This window comes from Rhincodon typus, chromosome 42 (genome assembly GCF_021869965.1).
Source record: "Rhincodon typus isolate 14 chromosome 42, sRhiTyp1.1, whole genome shotgun sequence".
NCBI lineage: Eukaryota > Metazoa > Chordata > Chondrichthyes > Orectolobiformes > Rhincodontidae > Rhincodon > Rhincodon typus.
Genome location: NC_063373.1, coordinates 7116329 through 7132717, shown reverse-complemented (window position 1 = coordinate 7132717; position 16389 = coordinate 7116329).

Below are 16389 nucleotides of genomic sequence, written 5' to 3'. Positions count from 1 at the left end.
AATGTGAGATAATCTGCTATGGCATGAAGAATAGAAAAACAATATTATTTAAATGGAGAAGAACTGCAGAGTGCTGTGTTGAAAAGCAAGCTGGATGTCCTTGTTGGTGAATTACAAGACAACATGCAGGTTGAATGAATTTGAAAGAAAACAGTACATTAGCCTTTATTGCAAGAAGGAATGGAGTATAAAGCAGGGAAGTCTTGCTACAGCTGTACAGGATATTGTAATTCTACATCTAGAGAATTGTGTCAGGTTTTCACACCTTACATAAGGAGGGGAAGTACTTGTATTGGATGCAGTTCAGAGAAAGATCATTAGACTGTTCACGGAATGAAGGTGTTATCTTATAAGGAAACATTGAGCTGTTTAGGCCTGTGTTTACTGGACAGTGAACAGTGATCTCACTGAAACATGTATGGAGATAACACAGTGTGGAGTTGGAGGAACACAATGGCCAGGCAGCATCAGAGTAGCAGGAAAGTTGACATGTCAGTTGGGACCCTTCTTCATTCAAGGGGCCTTGGTAGGATGGATGCTGAAAGGCTTTTCAGGGAATCTCGAAAATAATATGGAGCTCTGTTTGAAAATAAAGGCTCATTTTATGAGGCATTTCTTTGCTTAGAAGCTTGCGAGTGTGGATCGGAGGTCATTTCAGTTCATCCACAGTCTTATCAAAAGGTAGTCCAGGCTTGCAGGAGAGGGGGTGCTGGACAGTTGACACCTGCTTCTATTTCTTAGGTTCTCATGCACTACACATCAACAGTGGGCAGGGAGGAATCATGAGAACAGTTCATGGGAGAGAAACCACCAGTACAACGGTACGTGGAAAAGCTGCCCTCCTTCCATCACTGTTTCAGGGACGCAACAGCCTAGTGGTATTATTATAACTGTCCTAGTGGACAGTCGATCCAGAGATGGTGGAATTTGAATTCAATAACAGTCTGGAAGTAAGAGTCTAATGGTAAGTATGAATCCATTGTTCATTGGGAAGATAAACCCATCTGGTTCACTGATATCGTTTAGGAAGAAAGCTGCCATCCCTACCTGGTCTTACCTACATGTGACTCCAGACCCACAGCAATATGGTTGACGCTTAACTGCCCTCTGGGCAACAAATGCTGGAATGGCTAATGAAGCCCTCATCCCGTGAATAAGCGAATAAAAATAAACCCTGTTGGCAGAGCAGGCTTGAACAGCCGAATGGCCTACTCGTGCTCCGAGTTTCCATGTTTCAAATCTAGTGTCACAATGACGCCAACCGGAAACTGGGGGAGCAGCATCTCATATTCCACCTCGGAAGCCTACAACCCAATGGCCTCAACTCGGATTTTACCAGTTTTAAAATCTCCTCATCGCATGTACAACCCTCTCTCTCATCCCGGCCTCCTTGACCTGACACAACCTGTCCATCTTCTCTCCTACCTGTCCGCGCCTCCTTTTTCACTGAACAATCCCCACCACCCCCAACCTGCACACCCCAATCACCATCCCACCTACCTTCCCCAGCCCTACCCCTCCACTCTCCATTTATTTCTGAGCTCCCTTCCCCCTCCCCATTTCTAAAGAAGGGTCCCGACCCGAAACGTCAACTTTCCTGCTCCTTCCTTGCTGCGTTCCTCCGGCTCCACGCTGTGTTATCTCATTAGGAAATGTTGAAATGTTTGCTCCAGCTTCCCAGGGTTTTCTCTGTTTAAAGCCACAAACAAAGGTCTACTTCTCTCAAGTTTAACTTGAACCACGTTCTCAATCAAATAGACTCTCAGATTTTTGTTGGGGGGGTGGGGGGAGTGGGTGGGATTGGCGGGGTGGTGGTTGGGTGGGATCAGCCCCTTATTCACTCCCATTGGATGGAGGACCACCGGCAACGGCTCGGTCCTCCGACTCCGCCCAGTTGCTTCCTATTGACCCAAAGCCGCCGTCAATCAATACTCCCCGCCGACTGAGGCTCAGACGACACGGAGTAAATGGAGGCAGAGGTAAAAGAACCAAAAGAAACTCAGGAGATGGGGTAAAGAGAGACAGGCGCAGAAGCAGAAAATATTATCTTGGAAGAGAAACGTGGATAGTCTCAGGGAGCATCTATTAATTGGAGCAGAAATTGCTCTTGAGTAAGGGAGAGTCAGCAAATGGAACACAAATGGATTCAGAAAGCATTTGTCTGCTGAAGGGAAAATGTGGGCGACTTAGGGAACGTCTGGGAATGGAGGATAAATAATTGAGTAGTTATTTTGTAGATTTTTTTCTGAGAATGAAATATGTACAAATTTCAATGAGACTCTTCTTTTTTCGCTCTGAGCACGCTGCTGCAAAATATTGGGGTTGCACTCTCGGATAGTTCTACCTAAGAAAGAAAGTTCTACCTGTTCGTTGCCCGTTTGTAAATGATCAGTGGTTAGCACTGCTGCCTCACAGCGCCACGGACCCGGGTTCAATTCCAAACTGCCTGTGTGGAGTGTGCACATTCTCCCCGGATGCTCCGGTTTCCTCCCACGGCCCAAAGATGTGCAGGCTAGGTGGATTGGTCATGCTAAATTGCCCGTAGTGTTCAGGGATGTGCCAATTAGGGGATGGTCAGTGTGGACTAGTTGGGCTGAAGGGCCTGTTTCCACACTGTAGGGATTCTATGATAATGATAATGGCCTTCTACTGTGTGTGTTTGTGTGTAGGTGCTAACAGCAGTGTTGAATGCTTGTCACAATGGGTAGGAGGCTAGACTGAAACTCAGCACCCAGAACGGTCTTCTGAATTTTTGTACTGTACTGAAAGCATGGATTTTTCTACTTTCCTTTTACAGGGTAATAGAAGGAAGATTTGCAATCCACACATTCAAAACAAGCGTCACATCAAGAAAGTTACAATAGTCATTAAGCACTGAATGTGGAAGGGGAAGTTTCTGTCTGAACTGCCTGAGGGGAAGACACAAATACTCAAGCGAGCGTTCCAGTGAACTGACTGTGGAAAGACCTTTAACCAGTTACACAGACTGTTTGGGAGTGTTCCATAAACTGGTTGTGGAGAGAGCTTTAACTGGTCATGCAACCTGAAAGAAACACTGCATCTTTCACATTGGGAAGAAACTGTATTCATGCTTTTCTGTCTGTGAGTGAGGCTAACAGACTAAATCACAGGATTGTTGCAAGTGCAGAGGATTGCCATTCAGGCCATCATGCCTGCACACTGATTGCACCCCGGAAAGGCACACAACACACATATTATGGAGAAACCCTGTAAGTGCTCGGACTGTGGGAGGGGATACAGGTACCCATCACAGCTGGAAATTCACCGGCGCAGTCACACTGGGGAGAAGCCGTTCGCCTGCCCCATCTGCAGGTACGTCAGGCCTACAGCTGCACCAGTGGGTCCACATGGATGAGAGGCCATTTGGCTGCTCACCGTGTGGCAAGAAATTCCGTCAGTCGCCCACCCTGGTCAAGCACCAGCGCACTCACACCGGGGAAAGGCCCTTTTCCTGCCCAGTGTGTGGGAAGCGGTTCGCCTCATGTCCCACCTCACCACACACAAGCGGGTGCACACTGGGGAGAGACCTTTCATCTGCTCAGTGTGCAGCAAAGGATTCATGTCATCCTCCAGCCTGCTGCGGCACCAGGTCACCCACACTGAGGAGAGGCCATTCACCTGCTCCACCTGCGGGAAGGACTTCACCCGCTCATCCCCCCTGCTGACCCACCAGCGGGTCCACACCGGTGAGCGGCCATTTGCCTGATCCGTGTGCGGGAAGTGATACATTTGCTCTTCGCACCTCACCACACACCTTTTCATTGCACTGAGTGCGAGAAGACCTGCAAGAGCACAAAGGATCTGCGGGCGCACCAGCGCGGTCACACCGGGGAGAGGCCATTCACCTGCTCGGTGTGCGGCAAGGGATACATCTGGTTGTCCCAGCTCACTGTCCACCAAATCATCCATTCTGACAAAAGGCCCTTTCGGTGCTCAGAATGCCAGAAGAGCTTCAAAAGCACATGGGACCCAATGACACACCAACGCAGTCACACTGGGGAGAGGCCATACAACTGCTCTGCGTGCGGGAAGCGATTTGCTTACTCGTCTCATCTGACAGCGCACCAGCGGCTTCACAAGTGACGCCCCGGGATTGTGGGGTAGAAGGGGCTCACCTTTGCAGATTTGTACCTACATTGCCTCTTTACAGGGGCTTCGGTTAACTCGGTTGGCTGGATTGCAATGCAGAGTGACACTAACAGTATGGGTTCTATTCCCACACCGGCTGAAATTACCATGTCCTTCTCAATCTCTTCCCCCGCCTCAGGTAAAATTCGCCTAATTATCTAATGAGAGAGCAGCCCTAAAGACCTCTGGGACTGTGCTGACTTTACTCAACTGTGTAACCACTTATAATGTGTGGGTCAATCCAGAACTATGTGGATTCAAGGTGTCCTCTTAACCTGCAAAATTCTCTCAAAGAATTAAACATTCGTAGCAATTTTGCGAAGGTGAAGAATGTGTTAATTGTTAACAATTATGGTCACTTGTCTGTCGCTTTGTTCTATGACTTGAGAGTTCACAATGCTTTTTGTTGATGGACGCTCTGTCAAAGTCACTATTCATAACTGCAAAGTGTTGATGTTCCTGAAAATTAATAACCTCAACAGAATCTGAGTGTGTATCCCACAGCTTTTCTGTAACCTATGTTTGAATAGAACATGGATCTGCAAACTTGTGTAAAAACACATCCGTCAGACATATTAAACAAAAGATGTACATGTAAACAGATCATGTGTCAGTCCTCCGGCTCTGTATTGACAGGGGAAAGCCATAATGACATTGATTCTGTGACTTGAGGATGAGCCTGTATAAACCGTAAGTGTTTGTAATCACAATGAGCCTTGAGCTGTCCAGGAGTCAATTCAAAGCTGTCAGAATCAGCTATCAGAAAAATTGTTCACAAAGTAATCACACATCAATAACTATAACTCTAGTCCCTGTTGTAAGTAAAATTCACCATAAGTGCTTCTCAGTCACTATGTTAAACCTTAAGTAAGTCAAAGACCATAGCAATTCATTCAAGGGAGAGAAAGATTCATTTTGAAGGGAAGAGAATTTAGTTACCGAGGGGACACTGAGAAGTAAAAGTGGTAACATAAAGTAAACTTTACTAATCTTTTTGAATTCTTTTGAGAAGTAACAAAAATGGACAAAAGTAAAGTAGTAGATGTAACATATTTAGATTGATTTTAAATACCTTTGATAAGTAGCACTACATGATGGACTCATGTTTAAGACAGGTCAGATGACAAACAGGAGAACGGATCGCGAGCTGGCTACACTCGAAAATAGAGAGAAAAAGAGAATCAGGACAAAGGATATAAAATGTGACTGACATAGGGTGGCAAGTGGTAATCGTCAGGGATCAGTACTGGATCCGCTGTTGTTTACCATTTACTTCGACAATGTGGAGGTAGCAATCAAAAGTACATTTTCAAAATTGGCAAGCGATACAAAATCAGAGACACAGTTAACACTGATGAAGACAGCCATGTAATTTAAGATGTTAATAAAGTGTATGGACCAGGTGTGTAAATTGTAAATTAGTTTCAAAGTGTTTAAGTGTGAACTGGTGCATTTTGATGGGAAGAATGAGGAGGCCCGATTTCAATCTTTGGACTTTACCTGGGTAAATTATCTGTTCAAGGAGTGGCCTTTGATTAACTAAACTGCTAAAACATTGCCCATTAGCACAAGGAGGGGAAGCTTGATCAAACTGAAAAACATTCTGAGGAACATTTCCAGATTTGCCAATATGGAGGCCTCAAGAGATTGCAAGTCCGTCATGTAGGTATTTGGTAACGTTTAATGCAGCAGTCTGGACAAGGAAAAGAACACGGGACTGGAAAACGCAAAGAGAACTTGTTATTCTCACCACAGCTGGTACAAGACATGGTCAGTAAGATTGAACAGAGCTTGACAGAAACTGGGAAGTACAAGATTCAAGAATCCAAATGAATTGTTAAATTCTTAACATCCAGGATTGTGACAGAGAGTTAACTTATAGAAGTCATTTTATGAAGCTGAAGGATGTATTCACAATAAGAAAACTTAACCTTATTCCAACAGGAAAAGATCAACTTTCCTGTCTGCCTCAGAAACCTGGGCTATAAGTAAAGAGCAGCAGAAGACCTTTGAAACGTGACTGCAGAGATGTATGCTAAAAATTCCTTATTCAGAAGATGTATTTGAAATTACAAGGGCATAGTGAACTTTAAATAGTGACATTCAGAAGAGAAAATGTCAATATTTTGGCCATTCAGTCAGAGCAATTTGGAAGGACAAAGGAGAGAGCTGCAGCAAAAGGGGTCTGCATGGTTACAGGATGATGTTGGATGTTATAAAATAATTGCAGGTGAGCCACAGTGGATATTTGAGAATGGCGAAAGACATGATAATGGAAGACCATGGCAGCAGATCTCCTGACAGGAGCAGTTCACAAAGCAGGAGCATCAGCCCATCTTAGTTAAGACTTTAAAACTGATCTGAAGATTGTGTGCTCTTTTATCTGTGGAAACTGTCTCAGTGTTCACCATAAAACCTAATGGTGGTAACTTTGGTCTAATTTGACAATCCTTAGAAGGAAAAGTATGACTGGAAGATTGGAAAGGTGGAGACTTCCTTCAGAGTCTGGGATGGGTGAAGGAGGAGATGTCTTGCTCCTCTTAGTGCACAAGGAGTGCAGTAAAAAGCTGTTGGCTGTATTTAGGTTCTGGAGTTCCTTCCTTGTCAGAAACAAAAAAATTAAAATCGTGATGCCCTAAATGGGGTAACATGGTGGCTCAGTGGTTAGCTCTGCATCTCATAGCTTCAGATTCCACCCTTGGGTGACTACCTGTGTGGAGATTGCACATTCTCCTCGTGTCTGTATGGGTTACCTCCAGGAGCTGAAGTTTCCTCCCACAGTACAAAGATGTGTAGGTTGGGTGGATTGGCCATGCTAAATTGTCCATAGTGTCCAGGGCTGTGCAGGGTAGGTGAATTAGCCATGGGAAATACAGGGTTATTGGAATAGAGTAGGGAGTGTGGGTCTGGGTGGGATGCTCTTCAGAGGTTCAGTGTGGACTTCATGGCCCAATGGCCTGCTTCCACATTGTAGAGATTCTGTGATATATTGAAATGCCTTACATGGCTAAATTACTGTATTCTTTTTAAATTAATTGATGGATGTAGATATCACTGCCTGGGCCAGCATTTATTACCCATTCGTAATTACCCTGGAGAAGATAGTAGTGAGCTGCCTTCTACAACTGCTATGATTCTCTTGTGTTGGTACACATACTGTATTGTTAGAGAGAGAACTTAGGTTTTGACGCAGCCATTATGAAAGACCAGTGATACATTACCAAGTCAGGATTGTGTGTGTCTTTAATGGGGATTTGCTGGTGGTGGAATTTCCATGCATCTGCTGCCCTTGTCCTTGTAGATGGCAGTGGTCATGGTTTTGAAAGATGCTGTCTAAGGAGCCTAGGTAATTTCTGCAATGCATATTGTAGATGTTACGCACTGCTGTGACTGTGGAAAGGCAATGGAGGTAGTGGATGTTTATGGATGTGGTGCCAAACAAGTGGGTTGCTCTGTCTGGATGATCCTGAGCTACTTAAGTATTGGTGGAGCTGCACTCATCCAAGCAAGTCATATGAGCCATACAGCACAGAAACAGATCCTTCAATCCAACTTGTCCATGCAGGTTTCCTAAACTAATCCCACTTGCTTGTGTTTCGTCCAAATCTCTCTAAACCTTTCCTATTCATGTACCTGTCCAAATGTCTTTTGAATGTTGTAACTGTACCTGCATCTACTTCCTCTGGCAGTTATTTGCACACACGAACAACCCTCTGTGTGAAAAAGTTGCCCCTCGGATGCCTTTTAAATCTTTCTCCTCTCACCTTAAAATTATGCCCCAACCCTAGGGAAAAGACCTTTGCTATTCACCTTATCTATATGTCCCTTGATTTTATAAACCACTCTAAGGTCACCCATCAACCACCTACACTTCAGTGAAAAAAGTCTCAGTATATCCAGCCTCTGTTCCATCATATTCCTGATTTGTACCTTGTAGATGATGGACAGGTTTTGGGGAACTGGGGATAAGATATAACTTCTAAAATAAAGTAAATTTTAAATTGTGAAAGAAATATAATATTGTAACCTTCTACTTGCCTCCTCCTCGCTGCTTAAATCTGTTAGTTAAAACTATTCCTCCTGCATCTGGCTGCTGATCTACCAATCCCAGTCTCATGAGCAAGGGGGCTGTGAAGAGCACAACAGGCAGTATTCAGGACAAGGCATGAAAAATTGCAAAGAGAGTGAATCAGCGACAACCAGAGGCAGCAAGAAAATAGACAGGGAATGGGAGTGGCTGTTACAAAATAGCGTTGATTGGATCCCATGGTCATCAATCAGACTAGTCGGAAGCAACAGTAATACTAGACCTGTATGAGAATATAGGCCCCATCAACAGACCCATGTTACAGCAGTGCAAAGTAAAATGGGCCAATGACCAATGTGGATTTAACTTAGGATATGCAAAGTGACTCGCTTTTCAAGACAGAACACTCACATGGCTTTAAACCTGCTAACTAAAATGGGAGAGACACATACAATGCTGATTTAGGACACAATTCCAGTTTCTTGTCCTCCTGCCTACTTCCTGAAAATAATTACTGAGGTTGCTGTTTCCTTAATACACTACCTCCTCCAAAAGGCAAGCAGAAATGAAGACTGAGTGACAGAGGAAGGGGTGAATATTAATAGAGAAAGCAGTTACAGAGACAAAATGGAAGAAATTCAGTTGGAGAGTGTCAGCTGTGATTCAGTGGTCACCACTCTTGGCTCCTGAGTCAGGAAGTTGTGGGTTTGGGACCCATTCAAACACTCCCAGAACAGGTACAGCATGGGGTTATATACAAAGTAAAGCTCCCTCAACTCTTTTAAACTGAAATTAAAGCTGCTTCTACTCTATTAAACTGAATTAAAGTTCCCTTAAGGTTGTCACCATCGAACACTCTCTGGACAGGGACAGCACAGAATTAGATAGAGAGTAAATCTTTCTCTACTCTCAAAATGAAAGTAAAGGCCCCTCCAATCTTTTAAACTAAAAGTAAACAGAAAATAAAGCCCCCTCAACATCATCACCATCAAACACTCCCAGGACAGGGACAGCAGGGAGTTAGATACAGAGTAAAATGTCCTCTACACTGTCCCCATCAAACACTCCCAGGTCAGGGATAGCACAGGGTTTGATAAAGAGTAAAGCTCTTGTACAGTGTTCCCATCAAACAATCCAATGGTAGACAAAACATGGGGTTAGATACAGAGAAAAGCTCCCACCACACTGTCCTCATTATACAGTCCATGGACAGGAACAGCACAGGGTCAGTTACAGGACATCTTGATTACTCATCCAGCAATGTCATGACTATGCACCATCTCCCCCATGTTGCTGCTTGTGAGCAATTTCTGTGCACAATTTCTGAACATACTAACAAGGAGAAGATTTTTTGTTTCCGTTATTCATTAACAGGATGAAGGCATCGCTGATCAGACAGCATTTATTGTCCATCCCTAATTGCCCAGAGGGCAGTTTAGAGTCAACCACATTGCTGTGGGTCTACAGTCACGTGAGGCCAGACCAGGTAAGGATGGCAGTTTCTTTCCCTAAAAGAAATTAGTGAACCAGATGGTTTTTTTCTCCCCGACAATCCACAATGGATTCACAGTCATTGTTAGATTCTTAATTCCAGATAATTATTGAATTCAAATTCAACCATCTGCCCTGGCGGGATTCAAACCTGGGTCCCCAGAATATTATCTGGGTCTATGGATTAACAGTTTAGCCATAATACCACTAGGCTACCCGCCAAGTTTCTCCAGCAATTTCCGTTTTTGTTTGCTTCTTGCAGGTGCAGTTAAAAAAAATCCACAACTCTAACTGAAAACAAAAAATGCTGGAAATCACTGTGGGTCATGCAGCATCAGTGGACAGACAGCAAGCTAACGTTTCGAGTTTTGATGGCTCTCTCTCCAATGATGCTGCCTGACCCGCTGTGATTCCAGCATTCTTTTTTTTTGTTTTCAGTACAGATTCCAGCATTTGCAGTAATTTGCTCCTGCATCCACGACACTAAGTTGGCCACCCAATTCGCACCAATAACGCAAGAAGGCACTAGACTCGCAGCGGCCTGGACGTTTAATAACGCCCGGAAGGGCGACTCGGCGGTCGCCGTGCTCAATGGCGGCCGTTTTACCCAGTCGTCCCCGCGCCCCAGTAAGTCCTCGGGGTAGCTCGGCGCGTGGAATGCGGCCGCACTAGGAGCATGCGCCGAGGAGGGAGGGAGGAGCGGATGTCTGCGGGAAAGCGGGTAGGGATCTTCGCGGGACGGAAACCCTGGGGCGGGCTCGCCAGCTTCACAAAGCCCAGAACATCCCAAAGAAGGGATTGGGTTGGGGTGGTGGTGTTCTCCGGTGTTTTAGTAACCTCCCCTCTCTTGGAGAGGGAACAGGCTGTCCCGGTGGAGCGGGGCAGCCGCCATTTTCACGGGTGAAGACCGTGCCCGCATTACCCGGGCAACCGCTCCCGGCCGCTGCCATCTTGTAAAGGGGGCGGGGTCAAGTGGCAGAGCGCCTGCGCAACTGTCTTGTGGGGGCAGGTACAGGGAGAGGGGGCGGGGCCTTCCATCTGGTCTGGGAGGGGAGCGACTGAGCAAAAATCTGAATGAATTGAATTATTGATTTAGTTTTGTTGTTGCATGTACTCACATTGAGTACAGTGGAAAAATTTACAAGTCTTAGGTACAAAGGTACCTTAGGTACATGTTCTTCAGTACTAGTTCTTCGGAAAAAAATTAAGAAACAAAAAAGAAATAAAACGTCGTGTACAGCTGGATGAACACAGCAGGCCAAGCAGCATCAGAGGAGCAGGAAAGCTGACGTTTCGGGTCTCGAACCTTCTCCAGAAAAAAAAATTCTACTATCCAAGAAATAAAACATCCAGCGTTACAGATCGTAGGAATAAATTAGAAAATAGAGAAAGAAAGACTTCAGAACAACATCCTTCCAACACAGTCCACACTGACACCTAGCTTTCAGACCACGCCAGGTCTCACTTTGAGTCTCTAGAGGACAGGAGACCACCCTGGAATCCCCTCAAGGCCACAAGTCCACGCTGAGGCCATGCCAGGCCGAAAGACTGCATAGGACCGTTAAGTGACGATCATGCTGGGCTGAGGAGATGATGCCACGCTGGCACGGGACATTGCCATGCCAGGCTGAGACACTGCCACACCAGGTCGGGAGTCTGCCACGTCAGACTGAGAGATCACCATGCCGGGCCAGAAGGAAACCCATGCAGTCACGGGGAGAGTGTGCAGATTCCACATAGATAGTCGCCTGAGGGTGGAATCAAATCTGGGTCCCTGGCACCATCCGTGGAGAGAGGAAAAGAAACCCAGATATAACGTTTCGGGTCCAGAGTGACTCTTCTTGGGTACATTGAAAGGAATATAGTACGGAGGCTGGAACTCTGAAACAAATGCAGAAACGCACCCACTTGAGCGAGAGTGATCAAGCGCACTAACTGTGGAGAAAATTTTAACCAGTTATGCTGCCTGAAGAAGATCACACCATTCACAGCGGGGAGAAACGGTGCACATGCTCTGTATGCAGACGGGGCGTCAATTGATGATATAATCTGGACAGGCACAAAGTGACTCACACCATGGAAAAACCGTGGAAATGTGCGGACTGTGGCAAGGGATTTCAATATCCATCTCAATTGCAAATTCACCAGAGAGTTCACATGCGGGAAAAGCCATTCATCTGCTCCGCATGTGAAAAAGAGTTTGCCAGGTTGTCAAGTCTCCAAAAAACGCTGGCGTGTTCACACAGGCGAGAGGCTGTTCAGTTGCTTGCACTGTGACAAGAGATTTGGCCAGATGTGCCACCTTAATGAACATCAGCATGTGCACACTGGAGAGAAACCATTCACTTGCTGTCTGTGTGGGAAAGGATTCAGCTACTCATCTAACCTACTGACCCACCAGCGCGCACACTCTGGCGAGAGGCCAGTCACCTGCAGTGTGTGTGAGAAGAGCTTCACCCAGTCCTCCAACCTACTCACCCACCAGCTCATTCCTGTGCGGCCTTTCCAGCGCTCAGAGTGTGGAAGCAGCTTCAAAAGCTCCAAGGAGCTGATTAAACACCAGTGGGTTCACACTGACGAGCGACCATTCGGGTGCCTAAACTACGGGAGCACTTTCAGGCAGTGCTCAACCTCACAGCCCACAAATGCACTCGTACCGGGGAGAGGCTGTTCATCTACTCCCAGTGCCGGCAGACATTCACTAGTTCATCCTGCTTGCTGAAACACCAGTGAGTCTACATTGATAAGGTTCACTAGACTAAAACCTGCAACGAGGAGGTTGTCTTACGAGGAAAAGCTGGACAGGCTGGGCCTGTATGCACTGGAGTTTAGAAGGGTCAGAGGTGATTTAATTGAAACATATAAGATCCTGGGGGGACTTGACCAGGCTGATGTGGAAAAGATGTTTCCGTTTTTGGGAAGTGTGACTATGTCCCAGACACCACCTCCAAAAATCCCCAGTTATGTCCTGTCCTGCAGGAGGTGGCTGCACTCAGTTAGTGGCATTCAGTTAGAGGAATGGACTCTGGGAGTCCTCAGCATTGGATCCCAAGATGTCTCATGTCATTTGGTAAATTACAGGCAAGAAAATTGACTGCTGATTACCGCATACTGCTCATCTGCAGCTGATAAATCAGCATTGTTCCATGTTGAACACCACTTGGAGGAACTGCTGGGGTAACAACATTTGTACCCTTGTACAATATACTCTGGGTGGGATCTCTAATGTCTGTTACCAAAAACAGCACTGCAGCACTGCTATTGACCAAGCTGGCATGGTCTTGAGAGACATCTCTGGCAGGCTATGTGTGCATAAATCAACAAGAGGGATTAAAACAAAGTTGCTGGAAAAGTTCAGCAGGTCTGGCAGCATCTGTGAAGGAAAGAACAGAGTTAACGTTCCAGTGACCCTTCCTCAGAAGAGATAAATCCTCTTGACCCGTGTCCTCATCACTCTACCTGATTCAAATGCATCCCAGCTGTGGTATTGAACACACGTGCTCCAGAATTAGCCCATGACCCGAGCTGAGCTATTCCGGTACAGCTACAGAAATGGCAGCTACCCAGCAATGTGTAAAATCACCCTGCTGCGTCCTATACACAAAAACCAGCAGAAGTCTAATACGGCCAAATGCTGCTCGATCGGTCTACTCTCGACCATGAGCAAAGTGGTGGAAGGGGTTGTCAGCAGTGCTATCAAGTGGCATTTCCACAGCAATGAACTGCTCACTGGCACTCAGTTTTGGTTCCACTAGGGTCATTCAGCTGCACAGTTTATTGCCATTTTGGTCCCAACATGAACAATGTAGCCAAACACCAGGGGTGACGGTGACTGTCCTGGTCATCAAGGAGCAGTTGACCGAGTGTGACGCCAAGGAATATCCAGTAACATTCATACCGCAAAAATGCCAGACAATGCTATCTCCAATCAGAGACAATCTAACCATCACCCCTTGACATTCAATGACGTAACATTGACAAATTCAATGAATTTCCCCTGCTATCAACATCCTGGGCGTTACCATTTACCAGAAACTAAACAGGACCAGCCATACGAATACTGTGGCTGCAAGGGCACGTCAGAGGACAGGAGTACCGCAGTGAGTAACTAACCTCCCCGAAACTTGCCACATTTCCAAGGCACAAGTCAGGAGTATGATGGAATACTCCCCACTTGCCTCGCTGAGTGCAGCTTCAACAACACTCAAGAAGCTCGACATCATCCAGCACAAAGTGGCCTGCTTGATCAGCACCACATCCAAATCCTCTACCGCTAACTCTCAATAGCAACAGTGTGTACCATCTGACAATGCACTGCAGAAATCTACCAAAGTCCAGCCGATACAGAGAACATGGCACCTGCAAGACATCCTTCAAGCTCCTCACCATCCAGACTTGGGATTATATCACAGTGCCTTCAGTGTCACTGGGTTACAATCCTGGAATTCCTTCACTAACAGCATTGTGGGTCTACCTACAGCATATGGACTCCAGAGGTTCAAGAAGGCAGCTCACCACCTCTTTCTCAAGGACAACTAGGTGTGTGTGATAAATGCTGGCCCAGCAAGCAATGTCCACGTCCTACAAGTGAATAAAAATGAAAGAGCCCGAGCAAAACTGGAGTCAGTGCAAATCAGAGAGATATTCTTCACCACTCAGAGTCACTTTTGGTCGGAGGAATATGGTTGTGGCTGGTGAAAGCGAAGAGTTTCTGGGAGTTGATCAGGGTAGTATCCGAGGCTCAACAATCTCCAGCTAAATCAGCCTCAAGGTCAGGATTAGAGATGTTCATTGATGATTGCATAATGGTCACCATTCACAACTCCTCGGACATTGAAGCATTCAGTGACCATATGCAGTAAGGCCTGGGCACCACTCGTGTTGGCGTAGTAAATAACGTTTATGCTACACAAGTGCTAGGTAGTGACCACCAGCAAGAGAAAAGAATCTAAGTTACCCATCCTTACGTTCTATAGTATTACCCTTCTGAATTCCCCACTCCCAACATCCTGGGGTTTACCATTGATCAGAAACTGAAATGGAATAGCCATGTGAATACAATGGCTACTGTAAGAAAAGAAAGTCTAAACACAGCCCAGTGATATGCCATTATCATCATCAACATCCCTCATCAACAACATTGTGCAGATAGATCACCATTAGGCTAGCCACATTAATACGGTGGCCACAAGAGGAGGTCAGAAGCTGGGAATTCTGCTGTGAGTAGTTCAACTCCTTTCACTCCAAAGCCTGGCTAAAATCTAAAATGGTGATGGAATACTGTCTACTTCTCTGGATGGATGCAGCTCCAACAACATTCAAGAATCTCAACACCATCCCGCACAAAACAGGCCGCTTGATTGACACCACGTCCACCACCTTCAAAATTCATTCGCTTCACTGCCAACTCACAGGGGGAAGAGCAGATACCATCTACAGAATGCAACTCAGCAGCTCACCAAAACAATATCAAGCTTCCAAACCCAAGACCTCTACACACCAAGAACAGGGTTCTCCAACATGGAGATCAGAACCCCAAGCAAGCTGAAATCTTGGAGGTCATGATCCCTAAAGATGGCCAGCCACCTTCCTTTTCACCTTCCCTGTTTCTTCCCCTCACCCCCTTTGCCCCTGCCAACCACTGGCTTTCTCAGTTTTCACCAAGGAGTTGTGTTAATTTCCAGACCTCAAAACCTGTTATTGTAAGGAGAAAAAAACTGACCTAGAGAGGCAAGGGCAGCAGATATGTGGGAACACCTGCGAACTCCCCTTTCAAGCTGCACACCACCTTGACTTGGAACAATGTCATCATTCTTTCAGCCAGTAAGGCCTCAGGAAGTCACTTGGTCAAAGAACTAGAATTTCCTAATGATACTGTGGGGATCTCTACAGCCCAAGAACTGTGGCGATTCAAAAAAGCAGCTCTCCCTCACTTTCTCCAGACTAATTAGGAACAGGCAATAAAAGCTGACCTAGCCAACCTTGCCCAGGTCCTATGAATGACTTTTAAAATAACCTTCCTTGAAAAAAATCCACTGCTGTGCATATTCCTTTTGCATTTTAAGGTATTTTCCTAAATAAATCATAAATGAGTTTGAAGAAAGCTTGACTTCCGCAGAGAACTTTGGTTGAATCTTCCAAAGCATCGAGAGTGTGCTATGAAGGGAGATGTCCACTGGAGTGGGCAGCCCCTCAAACACACTGTCGACAGTGCACGGGCACAGCGTAAGCAAGCAACTGCCTGTACCTTTTTGCACACTTTGTCCCATACAATAGTAGGGAAAGGACTTGTACATATCAGTTCAGTCTGTGGGGCAGAGCCTCCTGAAATGCCATTGGGGGTTTAGATATGAGGTGGCGTGATGTGTTAAAGGATGGTCACTTAAGTAGCCGCAGGGGAACCCCTACCCGCAAGCAACACATAAATCCCACTTTTAAGTCTTTTGGTGTCACTGAGTCAAAATACTGGAAATCCCTCCCTCACGGAACTGTGGATGCACTTACACCCCAAGGACTGTAGCGATTTAAGAGGGCAACTCATCACCACCTCCAGGGCAATTAGGGATGGGCAATAAATGCCAGAGATGCTCACCTCGCTTTAATGAATCCAAAGGTTATTGTGTGTTTTACAGTTATGATGGCCAAGGACATAATTGCTATTTTGTGACATTGAGTAACACCCACAATAGAAATACAGCTCAATTTGAAAAGGTGAGGGTGGT